This window comes from Saccopteryx bilineata, chromosome 1 (assembly GCF_036850765.1).
Source record: "Saccopteryx bilineata isolate mSacBil1 chromosome 1, mSacBil1_pri_phased_curated, whole genome shotgun sequence".
Lineage (NCBI taxonomy): Eukaryota > Metazoa > Chordata > Mammalia > Chiroptera > Emballonuridae > Saccopteryx > Saccopteryx bilineata.
This window is the reverse complement of record NC_089490.1, coordinates 89541758-89564422: the sequence shown is the minus strand read 5'-3', so window position 1 is coordinate 89564422 and position 22665 is coordinate 89541758. Positions and strand designations below refer to the sequence as shown.

General features: G+C 46.5%; 1 long non-coding RNA gene across 1 annotated transcript; it reads right to left on the bottom strand.

Annotated features, from left to right (window-relative positions):
- Window positions 1-18499: 18499 nt before the first annotated feature.
- LOC136325037 (uncharacterized) lies at window positions 18500-22643 on the bottom strand. The gene is made up of 4 exons (XR_010729194.1): window positions 22533-22643; window positions 21233-21737; window positions 19766-19906; window positions 18500-18616 (listed from the first exon to the last, which is right to left on the bottom strand). It is a non-coding gene; the product is annotated as an uncharacterized lncRNA (long non-coding RNA).
- Window positions 22644-22665: the final 22 nt, after the last annotated feature.

Sequence of the window (22665 nt, the reverse complement as noted above, 5' to 3'; positions counted from 1 at the left end):
GGGAGGCTGGCCCAGCTGAGGGCCCTCCAGGGCCCAGGAGCCGGGAGGTGGCTTGCTGCCCGGTGCTCAAATAGGACAGCACCTGCAGTCCCCTGCCCGTGACAAGAGAAGCGTGATTTCCTCATTTTATCCACAAGGAAATGAATTCCTTTTCTGCCTTCCTCCCAGGGCCATGGTAAAGCAAGATAAGGGGTAAATGCTTTATACATGGAAACCCTCCAATCAACAGAACTACACCTTGTAAAGGTGGTATTTTTCTGAGTATAAGAGTAATTCTAGGTCACCGGAGAAGGTTTTGGAAAGTGCACAAAGTAAAAAAAACGTAAAAGTTCACTTGTTTTACAAAAAAGTGGGGTTTTTTTGTTTTGTTTTTTTCATTTTTCCAAAGCTGGAAACGGGGAGGCAGTCAGACAGACTCCCGCATGCGCCCGACCGGGATCCACCCGGCATTCCCACCAGGGGTCGATGCTCTGCCCCTCTGGGGCATCGCTCTGTTGCATCCAGAGCCACTCTAGCGCCTGAGGCAGAGGCCACAGAGCCATCCCCAGCACCTGGGCCATCCTTGCTCCAATGGAGCCTCCGCTGAGGGAGGGGAAGAGAGAGACAGAAAGGAAGGAGAGGGGGAGGGGTGGAGAAGCAGATGGGCGCTTCTCCTGTGTGCCCTGGCTGGGAATCGAACCCGGACTCCTGAACGCCAGGCCGACGCTCTACCACTGAGCCAACCGGCCAGGGCCACAAAAAAGTGTTTAAAGACAAAGGACACATTGTGCACTTTTCTGTGTTTATGTTTTGCAATGAATGGTTTTAAGAAAGAGAGGGAGAAAGAAAATCATCTCTCCTTGCACCTCCAACTTTATTCTCTTAATAACGTCTACCTTCTGAACTCTACAAAGCACTTTCCAACCATCATCACAATAAGTCCAACAAATTCTCAAGTTGATCTTTATTATTACTTCATTTTAAAATATGAACAAAGGTTCCCAGGACGTATACAACTAGTAAGTAGCACAACTGGCCTCGTCTATCAACCCACTGCTCAGGTGACTGTCAAGGCATGACTACCTTCGCTTAGGGAAAGGAATTTTTTTTTTTTTTTTCATTTTTCTGAAGCTGGAAACAGGGAGAGACAGTCAGACAGACTCCCGCATGCGCCCGACCGGGATCCACCCGGCACGCCCACCAGGGGCGAAGCTCTGCCCACCAGGGGGCGATGCTCTGCCCATCCTGGGCGTCGCCATGTTGCGACCAGAGCCACTCTAGCGCCTGGGGCAGAGGCCACAGAGCCATCCCCAGCGCCCGGGCCATCTTTGCTCCAATGGAGCCTCGGCTGCGGGAGGGGAAGAGAGAGACAGAGAGGAAAGCGCGGCGGAGGGGTGGAGAAGCAAATGGGCGCTTCTCCTGTGTGCCCTGGCCGGGAATCGAACCCGGGTCCTCCGCACGCTAGGCCGATGCTCTACCGCTGAGCCACCGGCCAGGGCAGGGAAAGGAATTTTTGACCTCCGGGAGTATGACCTTAAACCAGTGGCCCCCAACTCCCGGGCCGTGGACCAGTACCAGTCCATGGGCCATTTGGTACCAGTCTGCAGAGAAAGAATAAATAACTTACATTATATCCATTTTATTTATATTTAAGTCTGAACGATGTTTTATTTTTTTTTAATGACCAGATTCCCTCTTTTACATCTGTCTAAGACTCACTCTTGACACTTGTCTTGTAAGTTTGACAATTATATTTAAAAAGACCACAGTTTTTACACCGGTCACATAATTTTATTTTGTGCACTTATCCGTCCCACCCTAAAGGCCGGTCTGTGAAAATATTTTCTGACATTAAACCGGTCTGTGGCCCAAAAAAGGTTGGGGACCACTGCCTTAAACACTTTGGATAGTGGCAGCCTCTGAGGTGGCCCCTGGTAGTCACACTCTTGTATGACTGGCTCCCCTTGCACATGGCTGAACCCAGTGACTCTATTCTAGTAGACTACTAGAATATGGTAGGATGTCACTTCTAAGATTAGGTTACAAAAAAAAAGATCACAAAAAGATGATGAGCTCTCTCTCTCTCCCCCAACCCTATCATATTCCTCCCTCACCCCCCATTCTATCACAGCTCTGGAGGACATAAGCAAGCCATGTTATGGGTAGTCCTGTGGAGGGGTCTATTTGCCAAGGAGTGGAAGTCTCCAGCCAATTGCCAGTGAATACCTGAGGCCTGCCAACAGCCATGTGAGAAAACTTGGCGATGGATCTCCTGCACTTAAGCCTTAGGATGGCTGGTAGAGCCAACACTATGACTGCAGCCTTATGGAGACGCTTAGCCAGAAGGCACCCAGCTAAGTCCCATCTGGGTGCCTAACTCACAGAACAGTTTCTTATTTTAAGTCTCTAAGTTCTGGTTGATTTGTTATACAGCAACAGATAATTAATATGCTTTCCCAAGCAATTGTTATAGGAAGCTTGGTGAGAAACGATATTCATGAAGGCCTCTTAACTGAAGAATTTGCAGTCTGTGCATGTCTTTAGACATTATACTTTATTGATTTTTTTTTTTTTTTTGCATTTTTCTGAAGTGAGAAGCCTGGGGGCAGGGGGAAGCAGACAGACAGACTCTCGCATGCTCCCGACCAGGATCCACCTGGCATGTCCACCAGGGGGCGATGCTCGGCCCATCTGGGGCATTGTTCCACGGCAATCGGAGCCATTCTAGCGCTTGAGGTGGAGGCCATGGAGCCGTCCTCAGTGCCCAGGCCAACTTTGCTCCAATTGAGCCTTGGCTGTGGGATGGGAAGAGAGAGATAGAAAGAAAGGAGAGGAGAAAGGGTGGAGAAGCAGATGGGTGCTTCTCTTGTGTGCCCTGGCCAGGAATAAAAACTTTATTGATCTTTTAAAAGAATCAGCCATTGGTTTTATTTCCTTCCTTTATGCTAGTTAACTTTTTCTTTTAGTTTTTCTTTTATTTTATTGCTCTTTTCCTAGATTTTCAAGCTGAATGGTTAGTTCGTTAATTTTTCATCTCTTTTTACTAATAAATGCATTTTAAGGCTATAAATTTTCCTCTGACTACCACTTTGGCCACTTCTGATTGGTTTTAGAATATTCTATTCAGTATTCCAAATGTTACCCTTGAATCAAGCCAGATGATCAGAAAGTTGTTCTCAGCACATAGTAAGTGCTTAATAAATAATTACTGACTGACTTACTGATAGCAATAATAATAATAATAGCAATATTTAGGGGAAGAGTTAGAAGGTGAAACATCAATAATACACCAAGTGGCTAAGCTAATGATGCAATGAAAATATAAATGAACAATTACACAGCTATCAAAAATCACATTGTTTGGAGACTATGTATGGCCATGTTTCCTTGCTTGTTGCACCGTGTTAAGTGAATAAAGCAGCTACATAAGCAGGTTCCCAGGACTTTGTGATGGGCACTCACTGATTGTACCTGAGGCCACCAGGCTGCATGAAGAGGCAATGCTGAGGAGCAGCCATAACAAAGCTTCTGGGTGTTGAGAAGGACATCACCTAGCTGACCACACAGGTTCTCCCTCAGGTAACACAAACACATATAACTTTATTCAAATGCATGGGATTGCCTGACCAGGCAGTGGCGCAGTGGATAGAGCGTCGGACTGGGATGCCGAGGACCCAGGTTCGAGACCCCGAGGTCACCAGCTTGAGCGCGGGCTCATCTGGTTTGAGCAAAAGCCCACCAGCTTGAACCCAGGGTCGCTGGCTCCAGCAAGGGGTTACTCGAAGGCCCGCAGTCAAGGCACATATGAGAAAGCTATCAATGAACAACTAAGGTGTTGCAATGCGCAATGAAAAACTAATGATTGATGCTTCTCATCTCTCTCCGTTCCTGTCTGTCTGTCCCTGTCTATCCCTCTCTCTGACTCTCTGTCTCTGTAAAAAATAAATAAAATAAAATAAAATAAAAAACAAAACAAACAAATGCATGGGATTGATAGCCACCATAGAAGAAAAGTATAAAATACAGGCAGGCCTTAAAGAGACCAAGTCTAGCAGGGGGAAGACAAGCTTGGGCACAGGAAACAACAAGAAAACAATTCATTGCACTGCAGTGGAAGCCTTCAGAACATCCCAGACTCTCAGGGAGGAAGGCGCCCTTGAATGTCATTTAGAGAATGATATAGGACTGGAATCTTTGTTCCACTACTTACTAGCTACATGACCTCAGGCCCACTTAGTTAATCTGAGTTCAGTCTCCTCCTCTGTAAACTAAGAACAATAGTTGTTGTAAAGATTAAGGAAGATAAAGCCTGGTGTTTTGTTAATAGTTAACAGATAATATTTGTTATCATTATCAGAGCCCCATGTCCCACCTGTGTTGGCTGTAAGGGAGGCAGCTCACCCCCACCTGGTGCCCTGAGTGCTCAGGCCTGTAGGAAGGTTCTTTTCACAACCTCTCAGGGCCCCATTATGACTTTTCTGTGCCTGAGGTACTTCTGCACTCATGGGCCCCTCATACATTAAAAAAATAATTATATGGCCCTGACTAGGTGTCTCAATCAATAGAGTGTCATCCAGCATGCCAAGGTCTCAGGTTTAATCCCCGGTCAGGGCATATATGAGAAGCAACCAATGATTGCACAACTAATGCTTCTCTCTCTCTCTCTCTCTATCTATCTATCTTTCTCTATCTCTCTCTCTCTCTCCCCCCCCCTTCTCTTTTTCTCTCTCAAATCAGTGAAAAAATTAAAAAATATATTTATATATTATGTATGCACATATATAAACATACACACATATATAATTGTATTTTACAACTGCATTGAATGAATCAATGTTACATATTAAAATATTTTCTTCAACCTAAAAGTTAATTTTCTTCTTCTGATTTTACAAAACATTAAAGCATTTTGGTGGCCCCTGAAGTGAGGTATTGTGCCTGCTGTGCCTAATGGAGATGTCAGCCCGTGGCTTTTGGTACCTGCTGCCCAGTGGCCTCCTGATGTTGGGGACTTTGGTCCTGAGGTCTCTGAGATCCCTGCCTATCTCCCTTCCTGTCCTTTTCCTCCCAAAGAACAAACAAATCAACACATCAGTCATATCCGCCCCTGCTTCCCTCCCTGCTCACCCTCCCCAACATCCTCTTTCTGAGATGACAGGGAGCAGGGAGGCCAGAAGGCAAGGAAAGCAGAGTTTTTGCATCAAAAGGGTGAATGTCAAGTCCTGGCTTTGTCGCCTACAAGCTAGTAGCCATGGCAAGTGACTTAGAATCTCAGTTTCTTCATTTGTGAAAGGAAGCTAATAATAGTACCTTCCTCATGGGTGTTGATGGGAGTGTGAAAATTTTAATTTTTCATTTTAAAAAGTTAACCTATGTAGCATGTGGGGTAGGTACATCACAGATGTTAAATAAATAAATAAATAAAATGTATTTTTTCTTGCTTCCTTATTTTTGGACAGAATTTCTAAATGGGTAAATGTTTCACGTAAGATGATAAAGGCAGGTATCCAGGCAGACACAAGGAGTGAATCGGCTGTGAGCAGTGGGCAGCACCAGCCCCCAATGGTCTGGACTCTGGCTGGTGAGCACACTCCTTCTGCTCTCCGGGAGGACAAGTCTTGGGAAGCCAGTGTCCATCCTCCCAGAGTCCAGGGAGCCTGGGCCCAGATCATGGGGGAGAGAGAAGAAAGATGCTGGTGAAAGCCAGATGTACCAGCTCAAGGGGTCCAGATCCTCATCCCAGGAAGGTAGGGGCCCTGCTTCTCCTGGACAGACCTGGGGCTCATGACCTGTGCTATCCAGCTCAATGCAGACCAAAATCCCTCCTATCCCCTATCCTATCCTATCTATCCTATCCTATCTTCTTTCCTATCCCTCCTATCCTATCTTCTTTCAGGTGTGTTAGCCTCTGGCCCAAGGAGGACTTTCCCTAGCTGTGTGACCTTGGGAAAGTCACATAACCTCTCTGAAAAATGAGGGTTTTAAGAATGAGCTTCAGCCTGACCAGGCAGTGGCGCAGTGGATAGAGCGTCGGACTGGGATGCGGAGGACCCAGGTTCAAGACCCCGAGGTCTCCAAGTTGAGCACAGGCTCATCTGGTTGGAGCAAGAAAGCTTACTGGCTTGAGCCCAAGGTTGCTGGCTCAAGTAAGAGGTTAATCGGTCTGCTGAAGGCCCGTGGTCAAGGCATATATGAGAAGGCAATCAATGAACAGCTAAGGTGTTGCAATACGCAACGAAAAACTAATGATTGATGCTTCTCATCTCTCCGTTCCTGTCTGTCATCTCTCCCTGTCTATCCCTCTCTCTGACTCTCTGTCTCTGTAAAAAAAAAAAAAAAAGAATGAACTTCAGTTTGACCACCTGTAGATGGGAATTGTAACTATCACACCTGATGGGGTTGATGTGAACCTCAAGGGAGAATATATGTGAGCACTGAGGACACTGCCAATCCATGCTCTGTGCTGAATAAATGCTCACTTACTACAAGTTATTTTAAAGCCTGTTTGGATATTCAGGCTGCCTGAAAGGATGTCCATCCCTGCTTCTCCAGCTCTGCCCAGATGACCGTCTGTTGTTCTAGGGACTTCCGCAGAACCCTTGCCTCACCAGGCCCAGGAATCTTCTTGTTTAACCTGATTGCCAGGTTCAGTGGCCCCATTGTGAACCCCAGCTGCTGGCTGCATTCCTGGTCTGGCGTCCCTCCAGGATCATGTAGGTAGGTCCCCCAGAGATCTTGGGTCATCCTCATCTTATCTAGAATTGGGGAGAGGCCTTGAGGAAGGAAGGAAGTTAGAGAAGTAGGAGGAGGGGATGGCCACAGCCACTTAGCTGTCCCCCTTTCCACTGCTGACCCCATAATCCTTTTACCACCTGTTAGGGTCTTTGTAAAATGACAATGACAACACCCTGCCCTAAACCCTCTAGTGACTTCTTTTCACCCTTAGAACATAATCCAATCACCCCGCTGAGCTGACAGGCCTACCTGATCTGGTCCTGTCTACCTTGCAGCCTCATCTCACCCCACATGCTCCCTGGCCACTCTGACCTCTCTTCTAAATTTACAATGCTTATTCCAGCCTCAAGCCTGTGTTCTTGTTGTTCTCTTCACGAGAACTCTTCCCCAGCTCTTGGCCGGACCTTATCATGTTATCTTAATGCAATGTGGTGGATGGATGGATGGACGGATGGATGGATAGATGGATGACTGAGTGGCTGAATAGTGGATCTGCTGCAGGGAGCACTCATCAAAGAGCCCAGGAGGCCTGACCTGTGGTGGCGCAGTGGATAAAGCGTCGACCTGGAATGCTGAGGTTGCCGGTTCAAAACCCTGGCCTTGCCCGGTCAAGGCACATATGGGAGTTGAAGCGTCCTGCTCCTCACCCCCTTCTCTCTCTCTCTCTCTCTCTCTCTCTCTCTCCCCCCCCCTCTAAAATGAATAAATGAATGAATAAATAAATAAATAAATAAATAATAATTTAAAAAAAAAAAAAAAAAAAGAGCCCAGGAGGGTGGGTGTTTTCAGAGGCTCCAATCTAATGACATAGAGCATTATCACTTCCTTTTAACCTCCCTCCAGATATTATCTGGGCTCTTTGGACAGGGAGTCTCCTTCCCAGGGTCACACCTATCTACCTACACACACACATACTTGGTGCTGGGTGGATTTGCAGAAGAGACACTCACCTGCCCTGAGGAGGATCTGGCCCTGCCTTTGGGTTTGCCAGGAGCTGGGAATTGAGGGTTTTAATCCAGAGGTTGTTTCCCCCTCCATAGATTCACTCCATCATCACCTGTGACCAGGCCATGAAGGTGTACTAGCCTTTGCTGTCCACAGGAAGATTGGGTGGCCCAGGCCTGGGAGAAGGAACCAGGCTCAGGGCTGCGGTCTGCCCTGCCGAGTAAGAGCAGTCCAGGACCACAAGTCCTGTAACAAAAGAGTTTGCTTTACTTGTTTAGTTTTTAGAGAGATGTTCTCAATGGAAACATTCCTCTTGCCGCTCTTAAGAAGCACAACATAGAACATTATGGTTTCTTCTGGGCTTGGCATATGGACTCTGACACATGGTAGGCTCTTAACTATTGTTATTGAATATTTTGTAGTTATTAGCTAATGACTGTCATTTTCTGAATGTTTCCCAAACATTTGGCCATTGTGAAACCCCCCAACCTCTGGACACATGACAGCCCTAATCCTTGGCCTCCCCAGCTGCAGCAGGAGGGGCCAGGAGCAACTCAACGTCTGGTGATCTCTGGGTCTCAGTTACTCTCTCTCTTTCCACCACTCCCCTCAAGGGCTGGAGCTTCCACTGGCCTGCTCGCAGACTTGTGAGTTCTTCTTCCCTGCAGAATCTTAAAGGCTCCCTGCCCCTCCTTCCTCATTCTTCAGACCCTATGTCCTCAGCACAGGCTACAAGAATAAGAGCTGTCCCCATCAGTTCACCAGTGTAGGTCCATTTCCTGGCAAGCAGCTGACACCTGTTTGGTTTTTCAACCCTTATACACTGCTGATAGGGATGTAAAATGGTGCAGCCATTATGGAAAGTAGATTGACAGTTCCGCAAAAAGCTAAACATAGAACAGTATACTATATGACCCAGCACTTTCATTCCTAGGGGGAGTTGGAAGGAGTTGAAAACAGAGACTCAAACAAATACTTGTACACCAACATGCATAACAATGTTATCCACAATAGACAGAAGATAGAAAAGCCAATAAACAGATGAATGCATAAGCAAAATGTGGTATATGTACACAATGGAATATCATTCAGCCCTGAAAAGGAATGAAGTGCTATTTCACGCCATAACACCGCTGAACCTTAAAAACATTATGTGCCTGACCTGTGGTGGCGCAGTGGATTAAGCGTCAACCTGGAACACTGAGGTTGCCAGTTCAAAACCCTGGGCTTGACTGGTCAAGGCACACATGGGAGTTGATGCTTCCTGCTCCTCCCCCTTCTCTCTTTCTCTCTTTCTCCTCTCTAAAATGAATAACAAAGCCTTTAAAAAAACATTATACTCAGTGAAGAAATAAAGACACAAAAAGCCATGTATTGTATGATTCCACTTTAATGAAATACCTACAATAGATATATTCGTAGAGACAGAAAGTAAATTGGAGGTTACCAGGGACTGGAGGAAATGGAATGGGGAGCTACTGTCTTACAAGCACAGAAGCTCTGCTTGGGGTGATGAAAAACTTTTGGAAATAGATGGTGATGGTTGCACAACATTATGAGTGTAATTAATGCCACTGAATTGTGCACTGAAAAATGGTTAAAATAAAAAATGTTATGCTATATATATTTTGCTAAAATTTAAAAAAATTAATGGTGTAATATACATATTCCCAATTACCATGGACAGATACCGTGACAGTAAAGAAGGCTGATAAAAAAAAATATTGATTCACCTGACTTGTGGTGGCACGGTGGATAAAGCATTGACTTGGAACACTGCAGTCGCCAGTTCAAAGCCCTGGGCTTGCCCAGTCAAGGCACATACAACAAGAAATCAATGAACAACTAAAGTGAAGCAACTATGACTTGATACTTCTTGTTCTCTCCCCTCCTCTCTCTGTAAAATCAATAAATAAAATCTTTAAAAAAAATTTTTAAAAATACTGATTCATTTGAAACAGTATTGGAGAAGGGCTCTACTGATACCCTGGACCGCCAGGAAGATGAACAAGTAAGTCCTAGAGCAAACTAAGCATGAAATGTCACTGGGGACAAAAATGACAGAACTGAAGCAGTCCTACTTTGGGCACATCGTGAGAAGGCCGGGTTCTTATAAAAAGGTAATAATACTGGGAAAAATAGAAGGCAGGCAGGAAAGAGAAGGACCAGATAGGAGATGGACTGACTCCATAAAAGAAGCCATGGGCGTGAGTCTACAGGAGCTGGGCAGGGCTGCTGAGGACAGGACATCGCGGACATCACTCAGTCACTGGGTCTACAGGAGTCAGAGCCGACTCAAAGGCACATACACACGCATACCAAAAACCCCCCATGGAATTGTACACTTTAAATAGGTGGATCCTATGTTACGTGAATTATATCTCAACAAAGCTATTTTTAAAATCAGAGTTTCCGCCCTGGCCGGTTGGCTCAGCGGTAGAGCGTCGGCCTAGCGTGCGGAGGACCCGGGTTCGATTCCCGGCCAGGGCACATAGGAGAAGCGCCCATTTGCTTCTCCACCCCTCCGCCGTGCTTTCCTCTCTGTCTCTCTCTTCCCCTCCCGCAGCCAAGGCTCTATTGGAGCAAAGATGGCCCAGGCGCTGGGGATGGCTCTGTGGCCTCTGCCTCAGGCGCTAGAGTGGCTCTGGTCGCAACATGGCGACGCCCAGGATGGGCAGAGCATCGACCCCTGGTGGGCAGAGCTTCGCCCCTGGTGGGCGTGCCGGGTGGATCCCGGTCGGGGCATGCGGGAGTCTGTCTGGCTGTCACTCCCTGTTTCCAGCTTCAGAAAAATGAAAAAAAAAATAAAAAATAAAAAAATAAAATCAGAGTTTCCCTGGAGTCATAATGCCAACTTATTTCACTTATTTTTCGTTTAAGTCTCTTTCTGGAGTCAGGTTCCAGCCATAGGATGTAGTCACCATGTTTTTAGGAGGTTGTGGAAGGGGTATAACCTCTCTCTAGGAGAAAGAAAGCATTTGGCTCCTCCTGCTGGCCACTAAGAGAACAATCGAAATCAGGAAGAAAAGTTAACTGCTAGGCATCTATCTCAAAATAAAAAATGAAAAAATTAAGACACATGTGATAGCCTGACCAGGCGGTGGTGCAGTGGATAGAGCGTTGGACTGGGATGCGGAAGGACCCAGGTTCGAGACCCCGAGGTCGCCAGCTTGAGTGCAGGTGCTCATCTGGTTTGAGCAAGGCCCACCAGCTTGGGCCCAAGGCCCCTGGCTCCAGCAAGGGGTTGCTCGGTCTGCTGAAGGCCCGCAGTCAGAGCACATGTGAGAAAGCAATCAATGAACAACTAAGGTGTTGCAACGTGCGATGAAAAACTAATGATTGATGCTTCTCATCTCTCTCCGTTCTTGTCTGTCTGTCCCTGTCTATCCCTCTCTCTGACTCACTCTCTGTCTCTGTAAAAAAAATAAAAATAAAAAAAAAAAAAGACAAGACACATGTGATAAAAGGAAGGAAGGAAGAAAAGAAGGAAGGAAGGAAGGAAGGAAGGAAGGAAGGAAGGAAGGAAGGAAGGAAGGAAGGAAACATTTTGCAAAAGTCAAAAGGCCTTTAGAAATAGCAAGTCTCCCTCCTCTCCCAAGTCTTTCAGCGATTCTATGAGCCACACAGGTGAGAGTGTGCCATACACACAAGTCCACACCTTGGTTTTGTTCTCATAACAATATGTCTTAGAGATTGTTCCATATTGGTAAAGCACTTTTCTCTTCCTGAAGGTTGGGTCTGATTACTGAGATTCGACTAATAGGAAGTTGATTTGACATACATTTAGTTTGAGTTTAGTGGGTTATAGTGGGTTATAGTTATAAAGCTCACAGTCACTTCTAGGACTAATTAGGTGGTTGCTAGCCCTAGTCCTAATATAAAGAATGGCTTCCAGAATTACTCTTATCATTCATACCTCCTCTGCTGATTCACCTGGTGACCTGACAAAAAGGTGCAGGACAGAGGTCACATCACTATGTCAGCCCAATACATGTCCTAGGCATCTGACATGGAAAGAATGTGACTAGTGGCCTGACCAGGCAGTGGCACAGTGGATAGAGCATCGGACTGGGATGTGGAGGACCTAGGTTCAATACCCCCGAGGTCGCCAGCTTGAGCACTAGCTCATCTGGTTTGAGCAAGGCTCGCCAGCTTGAGCCCAAGGTCGCTGGCTCAAGCAAGGGGCCACTTGGTCTGCTGTAGCCCCCTGGTCAAGGCACATATGAGAAATCAATCAATGAACAACTAAGGAGCCACAAGAATTGATGTTTCTCATCTCTCTCCCTTCCTGTCTGTCTATCCCTATTTGTCCCTCTCTCTGGCTCTCTCTGGCTCTGCCAAAAAAAAAAAAAAAAGAATGTGACTAGTGACTAGTGGAGGAGAACCAAGATCTGGATTGTATGGAGCCAGGAGCTAGTCTCAGGCATGGAAACTTACAAGTGGAGGATTCAATTCCCGCTGACACCTAGTTACAGTGGAACTCCATGCATTGGGAAGAGGATAGGTAATATAGCAAATGTAATTATAAATGCATCGCACACTAGGTTCTTTTTTTTTTTTTTTTTTTTTTTGCATATTTCTGAAGCTGGAAACAGGAGAGACAGTCAGACAGACTCCCACATGCGCCCGACCGGGATCCACCCAGCACGCCCACCATGGGGCGATGCTCTGCCCACCAGGGGGCGATGCTCTGCCCATCCTGGGCGTCGCCATGTTGCGACCAGAGCCACTCTAGTGCCTGGGGCAGAGGCCACAGAGCCATCCCCAGCGCCCGGGCCATCTTTGCTCCAGGAAGGCGCGGCTAAGGGGTGGAGAAGCAAATGGGCGCTTCTCCTGTGTGCCCTGGCTGGGAATTGAACCCAGGTCCTCCGCACGCTAGGCCGACGCTCTACCGCTGAGCCAACCGGCCAGGGCTGGTTCTTTTTTTTTTTAATTTTTTTATTTATTTACTTTTTTTTTAGATTTTATTTATTCATTTTTATTAGAAAGAGGGGAGAGAGAGAGAGAGAGAGAGAACAGAGGGAGGAGCAGGAAGCATCAATTCCCATATGTGCCTTGACCAGGCAAGCCCAGGGTTTTGAACCGGAGACCTCAGCATTCCAGGTCAACGTTTTATCCACTGCGCCACCACAGGTCAGGCCGCACACTAGGTTCTTTTTTATTGGGAGTCACGTGCAATACAAGTGACCAGAACGCCTCTGCTATAGGACAGAAATCTGTGACAGTCCTGTAAACAGCAACTATTCCTGTATGTGACATCGAATGTTTTCTACATCACGACACACGGGTGATGTAGAAATATATAATATCCCTCTCAGCATATAACACATTTTCTTCTGACAAAATTGGCAGCTCCTGATGAAACCACATGGAAAATCTGACTTTGCCAAATTTGACAATATTAAAAAATTTAAGATTTATGTGACATGATCAACAATACATTATGAGTGAGAAAAACTATGCTAAAATAAAAAACCTTTTTTTTTTTTTTTTTTTGCATTTTTCTGAAGCTGGAAACAGGGAGAGACAGTCAGACAGACTCCCGCATGCGCCCGACCGGGATCCACCCGGCACGCCCACCGTGGGGCGATGCTCTGCCCACCAGGGGTCGATGCTCTGCCCATCCTGGGTGTCGCCATGTTGCGACCAGAGCCACTCCAGCGCCTGGGGCAGAGGCCACAGAGCCATCCCCAGCGCCCAGGCCATCTTTGCTCCAATGGAGCCTTGGCTGCAGGAGGGGAAGAGAGAGACAGAGAGGAAGGCGCGGCCGAGGGGTGGAGAAGCAGATGGGCGCTTCTCCTGTGTGCCCTGGCCGGGAATCAAAAACATTTCTTATCAAACATGTAAAGGTCTGACTTTACTTTCTTCTTATAGAAAAGATAATAAAGTCACTGCTATATGAAGAGCATTCACCCCAAAATTGTAGGAAAAAGATGTATCATAGTGGCATGTCAAGTTGTTAAGTAAAAATTTCTTATTGTTCTGATTTCATATGGTATTTGTCAACTTTTTAAAGTTTGTAATTTATAGAAATTTATTTTCTCACTCTAAGTAAATACGTAATTTTGCATGTGTCATTTTATATATTCTTTTTTTTTTTTTTTTTTTTTTTTTTTGTATTTTTCTGAAGTTGGAAACAGGGAGGCAGTCAGACAGACTCCCGCATGCGCCCGACCGGGATCCACCCAGCATGCCCACCAGGGGGCGATGCTCCGCCCATCTGGGGCATTGCTATGTTGCAACCAGGGCCATTCTAGCGCCTGAGGCAGAGGCCAAGGAGCCATCCTCAGCGCCCGGGCCAACTTTGCTCCAATGGAGCCTTGGCTGCGGAGGAGGAAGAGAGAGACAGAGAGGAAGGAGAGGGGGAGGGGTAGAGAAGCAAATGGGCGCTTCTCCTGTGTGCCCTGGCCGGGAATCGAACCCGGGACTCCTGCACGCCAGGCCGATGCTCTACCACTGAGCCAACCAGGCAGGGCTCGCATTTTATATATTCTTGAGTTTACCTGATCCTGGTGTAAAGTGCATGTTTTGCATTGGATAGCTGTCAAAAAAAGATTGGAAAGTTCTGGACTGGACAATGATCTCAAAGACTCCTTCCAGCTCCGGAATTCTCTAACTGTGGGAAACACACCCTATCCCCTAACTCCCAGCATCTGCAACTCTGACCGAAGGACAAGGAAGTCCTTTCTTGGAGCTTATCCAAGTCTTTCCTGCTGTACTTAGAGGCCCTGTCCCTGGGGAAGACAGGAAGACAAAGTGCCAGTGTGCAGAGTTCCCAGGGGAGAAGTGAAGACAAAGGCCTGAAGGGATAAGCTTTAAGGGAAAGGGAAGAGAAAGTAGTTGAACCAAAGCCCCAAACCTAGGAATAGACTTGAGGGCCCCTCCTAATGTAACAATAGTAGTGACCGTTTGGAGCTTGCTTTATTTAGCAGTTATTGAGTACTTACTGTATACTAGGTGTTCTACATGTTATCTCTAATCCTCTGCCAATTGAGGCTCAAGAGGTGAAGCGGCTTGCCCAAAGTCACATGGCTCTGCTCTCTCCTGCCATGCATACCTTTCCCTCCAGCCATGTCATACTTTCTTCCTAAAAATCTTACTTCCCACATACTGTCCCCTCATATTAGGGAGGAAATTTCTCCTCCTCCTTTAGTTCCCTGCTCTAGGGCATCTCCTTTCTCTTACTCCTTCCTCCACTCCCACGGTGATTGATCTTGCTCTCCTTTGCAGCACTTAGGATATAGCTGTCCGGGACTTGTCACAGTGCTGCCCTGCTCCCAGCTCCCTCATGCGTGTCTTAGATGCATCACCAGATCTGAAATAACGTTGTTTATTTCTGTGTTCATTAGTTTACTAGAATGTAAGTTCCAAGAGAGCGTTGTCTTGCCTCACTTATTCACCCCTTTGTTCCATGACACAGACCTTCACACAAGGTGGGGGTTCATAAATTGTTTTCATGTGCAACCTCTACCTCAAAGTTATGCTACAAGCTCGCAGTCCCAGAGCACATAATGAATGGCCAATTAACAAGGGCAATATTTGTATACTGCCTTTCTATTGGTAAAATATGAGATCTCTGGTTTCCTTCTAGCCAGTGAGGTGTGGGTCAGAGTGGCAGACTCCAGGGCCACACACCCCTACAAGCCACATCTACCTACCCTCCAGAAAAGGGTGAGGGGGAAAGGAGGTTGCTCAGACTCTACTCCCCAGCCCCCTATTCCTCCACTCCCCCAACCCAGTTGACCAGCAAGTGTGACTCACCTTGTACACCTAAGCACCAGAGCTGGGAGTGGCTGATGTTAAAAGAGCACGGATCAGGGTCCCACTGAGCTGCAGAGATGGTCCACACTGTGCAGCCAGACCTTCTGTGTGAGTCTGTATCACTCTAGACATGCCCATCTTGGATCTAAGGCCTTTGAGGAACCATAGCAGGCAGGAACATGGGGCTCAGGCAGCAAGGGGTGGACCGAGCACAGGGTAATGCTAACTTTGGACTGCAAATTCCTGGGCCACAGCTCCAGAGAATCAAAACTGAATATGAAATTGTCCAGGAGCCTGCATCTTTCATTAGCTCCCAGGGGCTTTAGATACAGGTAGTCCCCTCAGAGAAAACCAGCAGCGTAGAACCGGTGCAACCTTGAAATCAAGCACTACTTGGTCTCAGTTCCCACTAACTGACAGCCTCGATCAAGATTTTCCCTAACCTCTCTGGACCTCACTTTCCTCCTCTGTAAAATAGGGAGACTAATCCCTACTTCAAAAGTATAATACATATGCAAAAGCCATGACACTCAGCAGGTAAGTCACGGTAGCAAATAACTGGTAACAAATCAATAACTGTGATTTATCATGGAATCACAGCAAAGGCAGTGAAACAAACCATCACAAGGGAGATTCTCACCCATCCCTCAACCTCCAACCCGGATGTGGAAAAGCCCAAGGAATGAGTTCGCTTCTCAAATGGCCTCAGTCCTCTGCCTCCACACACAAGATATGACCAAGTCTCCCGGGAACCAAACCTTATTTTTGCTGTCCCATTATTTCAGGCAATCCAGATTTTCTGGGAAAGCGTTAACTGCAAACAACCAATTAGATCATCTTCTGTAATATAGGCATTTATATTTGCTCTGAATTTATATGTCCTTCTACCTAAAAGTCATTCCTTTCAACAAAGAGAATTTATTTATTTTTTATTTTTTAAGACTTTATTTATTCAATTTCAGAAAGGAGATAGAGATTAGAGAGAGAGAGAGAGAGAGAGAGAGAGAGAAGGAAAGAGAGAGAGGAGTGGGGGGAGGAGCAGGAAGCATCAACTCCCATAAACCGGCAACCTGAGTGTTCCAGGTTGATGCTTTATCCCACTGTGCCACCATAGGTCAGGCTCAACAAAGAGAATTTATTAAATGTACAGAGAAACAGGGCTAAATTGTAATACTTTGTGAGCCTTTTCATTTATGTAAATTCATAAATCAGGGCAATAATTTTCCTAATACGGTATGGCCTAGTTCTGATTCAGAAATACAAGCCCCTGCCTGTTCCTGCATACATACATAAGAGGTTCAGAACATACATTCCACATACTCTACCATCTTTCTTTTTCCGGGGGGGGGAGGTGAGAGGAGGGGAGATAATTAAGCAGACTGCTGCATGTGCCCCGACCAAATTATTTTTAGTGCCTGAGGCTGATGTACTCCAACAGAGCTATCCTCAGCGCCCAGGGTCACGCTTGAAACAATCGAACCAACTGAGCCATGGAGCCATGGCTGTGGGAGGAAAAGAGAAAGAGAGAGAGAGAGAGAGAAAGAGAGAGAAGGGGGAGGGGTAAAGAAACAGATGGTCACTTCTGTGTGCCCTGACTGGGAATTGAACCCAGGGCATCCACACTCTGGGCCAACACTCTACCTACTAAACCACAGGCCAAGGCCTCTACCATCTTTCTGATGCCTGCTTTCCCCTCAGTCAGCAGGTAGCACCTGGAATTGTGGTTCCTGGAACTAAGTACAGACTTTGGATACAGAGACTCAAGCTTGAGTTCAAATTCTGGCTCTGGTCTTCCTAGCTGACTTCAGAACCCTTCTTGAACTTGCTCATCTCTCTGCCTGGATGCCCTTCCTACAACTGGCTCCTTCTCAGCTTAAATGTCACATGGCCTCCACTGTCCTCATACCAGCTGACTGGGGTACGGCCAGTAGTCGAGGCCTGGAATATCCACATTGGATTTGGGCAGACAGTAGAGAAACTGCGGAGCTGGAAAATGGTAGGCCATTCCATTTATTAGAGTCTTGCAATGGTGGACAAGGAAGCAGGCCAGAAAAACCACTTCTGGCTGAAGAGCCAACAAACTGGGAAAAACCCCTTCTCCAGAAAACAATAGCAAAAAATGGCCCCTCCCAATGGTGGCAGGCAATCCACAATCTACAATCTGCCACCCTGAAGGCAAGCACCTGCAGCCTCACATAAGACTATATACATACATGGCGCTGCCCAGTGCTCATGCACCAGTCAGGCAAAGTACAAGCGAACAAGCCTAACATATTTGTTTGCCCAACAGGGTAGCTTTTTAATTATCTTGATGTGTTTTCTTTGCTTTTGTGTTTTCTGTCCTTTAAAGGTAAGAACATGATCTTATGTGGGCTCTTGTGATTGGTGATGGAGGCTGTGACTGTGTGGGGACATTGGCCAACCACATCCTCACATAGGCCTCGAAATTTTCATCTGTAAAACAAAGAGAATAATACCTAACTTTGAGGTCTCTGTGAGGGTGACAGGAGAAAATGACAGCCATGGGCCTTTGTTTCGTCTACCTGGAAGGGGGAGGTGAGCCAGGAACTGACTGCAGTCACAGGGACTGGAGTTAAGGCCATGTCTCAGCTTTTCCCCTGAACCTTCTACAATTTCCCCACGAAAGGACTGCATGCTCTCCCACATAGCACTCCTCCACGGTCTTTCCTCACCTCCTCTTTCTCCTCTCCTGCCCTTCTCAGCAGCATTTCCAGAGGTGGAGGGGTCTTCCTGGGAAGGGTCTGAGGTGTTAAGCCATTGGAGGTCAGCGTGGGTCAGGTGATTATAGCTGCTTCAAGGACAGCTCAGTTTTACTTGCCCCTCTCTTCCCAGGAGTTCCCATGTCACTCAGAACAACATATACTGCTCACAAAAATTAGGAGATATTTCAAAATGAATATGAAGTGATTTTTTAAAAAAAGCATTTGGCTTGACCAGGAGGTGGCGCAGTGGATGGAGCTTGGGAGTGGGATGCAGAGGACCCAGGTTCGAAACCCCAAGGTCGCTGGCTTGAATGTGGGCTCACCAGTGTTAGCGCGGCGTCACTGGCTTGAGTGTGGGATCATAGACATGACTCCATGGTTGCTGGCTTGAGCCCAAAGGTCGCTGGCTTAAAGTCCAAGGTCGCTGGCTTGAACCCAAGGTCTCTGGTTTGAGCAAGGGGTCACTCGTTCTGCTGTAGCCCCACCCATCAAGGCACATATGAGAAAGCAATCAACAAACAAGCAATCAATGAACAACTAAGATGCAGTAACGAAGAATTGATGCTTCTCATCTCTCTCCCTTCCTGTCTGCCTGTCCCTATCTGTCCCTCTCTCGGACTGTCTCTGTCAAAAAAAAAAAAGCCTTTGTTTTGTTTTTGTTTTTTTGTATTTTTCCAAAGTGAGACGTGGGTAGGCAGTCAGACAGACTCCTGCATGCGCCCAACTGGGATCCACCTGACATGGCCACCAGGGGGCGATGCTCTGCCCATCTGGGGCATTGTTCCACTGCAGCCAGAGCCATTCTAGCGCCTGAGGCAGAGGCCATGGAGCCATCCTCAGCGCCCAGGCCAACTTTGCTCCTATGGAGCCTTGGCTGCAGGAGGGGAAAAGAGAGATAGAGAGGAAGGAGAGGGGGAAGGGTGGAGAGGCAGATGGGCACTTCTCCTGTGTGCCCTGGCCAGAAATCAAATCCAGGACTTCCACATGCTGGGCCAATGCTCTATCACTGAGCCAACCAGCCAGGGCTGATTTTTTTTTTTTTATTAAACAAGAACATCAGAAAAGCAAATGACAAGTCAAAGAAAGTTGTTTGGTTATGCAAATGAGATGCAAAACCAACTTTTATTTCATTAGTGAAAATGCACGATACAAAAGGCTGAAAGTACTGAAGCATCTGCACGTTCCCCGATCCCCTTATTTTTGTAAGCAGTGTATTTGCAAATAGTGGAGATGGGAACAGGGGTACAGGCCAAATTTCTGCATTCCTTGTTTCCTGTGTTGGTCCTCCTTCCTTCCACCATCCTCAGGTTCCTCCTTCATACTTTATACCCTGAGTCCTAGTCTGGGCCAGGCCCAAACTGCATAGTCACAGTTCTCTAGGTTTCCCTGAGGCACAGCCTAGAGCAGTGGTTCTCAAACTTTTTGAAGTCAGGGTGCATTTAAAATCCTACAAATAATTGTAGGCATACTATATACAAATTTCTGAGAAATATGTTATAATAATTAAGTCAAATATTAAAGAAAAAAATATAAAATCCAACTGTGCTTTCATGGTAATTAAACGAAATAAATACAACAAAATTAAATTTATCCTGACATTAAAAAAATTTTTATGGCCTGACCTGTGGCGGCGCAGTGGATCAAGCGTTGACCTGGAATGCTGAGGTTGCCAGTTCAAAACCCTGGGCTTGCCTGGTCAAGGCACATATGGGAGTTGATGCTTCCTGCTCCTCCTCCCTTATCTCTCTCTCTGTCTCTCTTCTCTAAAATGAATAAGTAGATAAAAATATTTTTTAAAAATTTTGTTACATTTTTTGAGTTATGATTTTTAGAATTCATAAAAAAGAGGGGTTAAAAAATAAAAAAACAACAAAAAAGTTATCTTTATATATATATAGATACATTCTTAGTATGATTTAGTAAATTCAGCAGGTCCCAGTGCAAATGTGTTAAGTTTTTTCTAATTCTTGTGTGTATGAGAAACATGAGCCTGATGTGTCCTAGCGATTTCTTCAGTGTTTGGGCATATATTGAAAGGCAGACTCTCATTTCCTTGTCACTACATTGAAGAATTCCTCTCTTTTTACTCTTAATTTGTGTTGAGTGCAGAAAACCTCCACCACACATGTCATCTTAACTTGACACCAAACAAAGGATAGAAGAAACTTGCCTCCAGTCTTTTCCGGGAACATGGGGGTAGTGTAAACAATCCAGCACCACAGTTTAACAGTCTTTTGCAACCTAATCAGGCAAGTGAGGTGGAGGGTTGGTCCGACTGTCAGCTTACAGCCAATTCCCCACACCTCTGTCCCCCAAAAATCTAAACTCCAAAGCCCTGTTGGATTTTTGGTCCCCAACAGGCACATATTTCTCTGGAATACCATAGGGTACACCTGGAAATCTTCTAGGGTGCACACTTTGAGAACCACTGGCTAGGGCCTTGGTTAACAGCACGATCTGGAGTGTGTACACACATACTCCCTGTGCACTGTCGGGCACATTCCTGCACCCTTTTATCTATAAAACTTATGAATAATAGTTTACTCATTTATTTATTCATGCATGTTTATTGAACAGCTACTATGTGTTACTCTTTCCAGCTTTGGGGTTACATCAATGAACCAAAGAGATGGAATGCCTAGTCCTCATGGAGCTTACATTCTGCTGGGGGAGAGACACAAAAGACAATGAAGAAAGGTGGAGACAAGTACTGAGCAGAAAAATCAGCAGAGAAAGTGAGTGGGGTTCGTGTGTTGGGGGCTTCGCTTTGTAGACACCCTCTCACTGAATTCTCACAACCATGTTTCAATTAAGAAGCCTAAGAAATAGGGCGGTTGGGTGAGTTGCTCAAGGGGCCATATGATTTAGAAAGCAGTGAAGGCAGAATTTGAACCCAGGTGAAATCAAATCTATGCTGTCTTCAAAAAAGTGACTCTGGACAGCGTGTTTATAACCCAAACCAGTGCAGTAAATGTAGTTGTTTTATTTCGGTAATAATTCATTTCAGTAAATAAAAGAAATAAACGAAAAGAGCTCTAGGGTTATATTACGTCACATCTTTTATTGAGAAATGCAATAAGCATACCTACCACTTTCCTGTATAACTTCAATGGCCTGCGGAGAATTGAGAAAACCGTCTTAGTCTGCTGAATGGTTGAGTTTAAGGAAAAACTGACCCAGCACAAACCCGCTCAACTCCCAGATGAGGTCACTGCCGTTCTGCAAGGTGAATCGAGGTCGTTCAAAGGCCGCAACTGAGCTGAACTGGATTCGCCAGATTCCCTACTCACCGTCGCGCTTTAACCCTCTCGAGTACAGGGCGGCTGGAGGAGCCACGCGCCGGGTCCCGGCAGGCCGCCAGGGGGTGACCGACTGTAAGAGACCCAGGTGGGCCAGGCACCGCATTCCCCTGGGCGTGAACGTCACCAAGAGTCCCAGGCCGCGGGTGGGAAAGGCAGAGGAGGAGGGTCTTCAGTGGAGGGAAGAACGGCTGGAGAAAAGGTACCGAGGCTGGGAAGTCTGTCATTCTGCCCTTCCTGATTTCAGTCTGGTCCTCACCAGTATCTTCAACTCACTGTGGCCGCCTGCAACTCTCTAAAACAAAAGCCTCACTTTGTCGATACCTCCAACGCGTAGCTTACAAAAACAAACAAACAAAAAAACCCCAAAAACTAAACACGGGACCTGCGTGATCTTTTCATGGCCTAATTCTGGGTCAACTCCTTTGGAGCCGTATTGAAAGAGTTTCAATTCAATTCCCCGAACTCCATACTCTCCCCTGTGAACCCAAAGGTTTGGTTCCCTCCACCTAGAATATATTTTTGCACCAGGTTTACCTGCAGAAATCTGTTCTTTCAGCTAAATATCAACTTCTCTGTGAAACCTCCCTCCCCACACCCCCAACACCCCAGTTTGGAGTAGGCACTACTCCTGTGTAGCCAGTACCCCGTGGGATTCCCCCATCACGCCGTTTAACAAGTATCTGGCCTTTGCCTTTCCAAGGCCCCTCACACAGCAAAGCAAATGCAGATTGTGTTGACTGCGGAATGAATGCAGGAGATAGTACAGGGTTCAGGCTCTGCCACTTGTGTGACCTAACGCAAACTATCTGGCTCATGGATTTGTTGTGAGAAGTAAATGTATTAATGTGCAAAAAGTGCTTAGGACAATGCCTGGATCGTTGTAAGCAATCAACAAATTTCGACTCCTAGATTTTCACAGAAGCCAACAAACGTCATTGCCCTTTTAAGAGGCCCGCCCACTTTGGCAAGTAAGCGGAAGTAAGTGAGAACCCAGGAAGTGACCTAAGCCCCTAAGAAACATGGCCGCGGAGCGTCCTTTTTGGAATGGTCACTGGCGTCTCTGTGACGTAGAAAAGTTAGAGCGTACCGTGGGGTTTCCATGGTGCCACCCTTAGCTCCAAGTTCTTCCGCTTTCTCTCCTGCCTCAGCGCTCTGAACAAGAAATCAGAAAGCGGGTCCCGCCCGCGACGTAGACGCCGCTAGGGGGAGGGGTTAGGACA